The sequence below is a fragment of the Oncorhynchus nerka genome, linkage group LG28 (assembly GCF_034236695.1).
Source record: "Oncorhynchus nerka isolate Pitt River linkage group LG28, Oner_Uvic_2.0, whole genome shotgun sequence".
NCBI lineage: Eukaryota > Metazoa > Chordata > Actinopteri > Salmoniformes > Salmonidae > Oncorhynchus > Oncorhynchus nerka.
Window position 1 is genome coordinate 4,309,052 of NC_088423.1, and position 1,391 is coordinate 4,310,442.

Below are 1,391 nucleotides of genomic sequence, written 5' to 3' on the forward strand. Positions count from 1 at the left end.
CTTTTATATAGTTTACGCGCATGGTATTGGTACCTCTAAAAACAGAAGTGAGGTCATGTTTCCCGCTATTCAAGTGGCACCCCTTACCAGCCCGGAACATGGTGTCGGTTTCCACTAGTTACCACAGCAACAACGTCAAAATAGGCTATATTGGGGGAAAATGTATGAAAACTAAAATGAGCTTTTTGGTCTTAATTTAAGACCAGGGTTTGGCATAAGGTTAGGAATGTGGTTGAGGTTAGGGTTAGGTTTCAAATAAGATTTTAAGAAGAGAAATGCAGAAATAGTTTTTAAAAAACTTTGTGGCTATGGTAACTAGTGACGACCCAATGTGTCTAGTCAATCGTCAAGTCTGGCATGCGTCCCTGGTATGCGCTGATGTCACCATTGGCGGCGTGTAAGAAAATAATTCCTAAACTGCTGGACACCTTCAATCATTCGCACTCTCCTCATATATAAGGCGAGATCGCATAATGCCTGCCAAATGCCTAGTCAGATTTACCGGGCGGCGGGTGACAAAACGGCTCAGCTATGTGCTTCCGTTTGTGATACCCACTTGCGTTTGCCAGGAAGAGCTGAGCTGATTTATTCCAGTTTGATATGCACGAGGTCATACTGTAAAAAAAAAAAAAAAAAAAGTACATGAAGAGAGGTCCTTAACGCATATATGCAATTTTAATACAAAACGAAAACTGCCACAAAAATAAATCGAACCAAATTGTGTTTGTCATCAGGTGTAGACCTTAACTGTGAAATGTTTACTCACAAGCCCTTAATCAACAAAGCAGTTCAAGAAATAGAGTTAAGATAGTAAAATATTTACTAAATAAACGAAAGTAAAATACATATGTATGTATACAAAAAGTAACACAATAAAATTACATAACAATAAAGAGGCTAGGGAGTCAATGTGTGGGGGGGGGTACAGGTTAACAAAGGTAATTTGTAAAGTGACTGTATAAATAATAAAGAGTGAGTAGCAGCAGTGTAAAAACAAAGGTCATTTGATTAACTGTTCAGCAGTCTTATGGCTTGGGGATGGAAGATGTTATGGAGCCTTTTGGTCCTAGACTTGGTGCTCTGGTATTGCTTTTCGTGCGGTAGCAGAGAGAACAGTTTATGACTTGGGTGACTGGAGTCTTTTTTAAAATATTTTTTTAAATCTTTTATTTTTGCATTTTCCAATTAAGAACATTCAAAACAAAAGTGAAAAGATATTAGACAACGATAGGACAAAGTGACAGTAACAGACGAACGTAACAAAAATAAATTATATAATTATAATTATATAAACAAACATACAATAATAAAAATAATTAAAAAATAACAAAATAACGAGACATTGGATCACCTGCCGTAGGCTACATATTATACATTACGTGTGAAACATT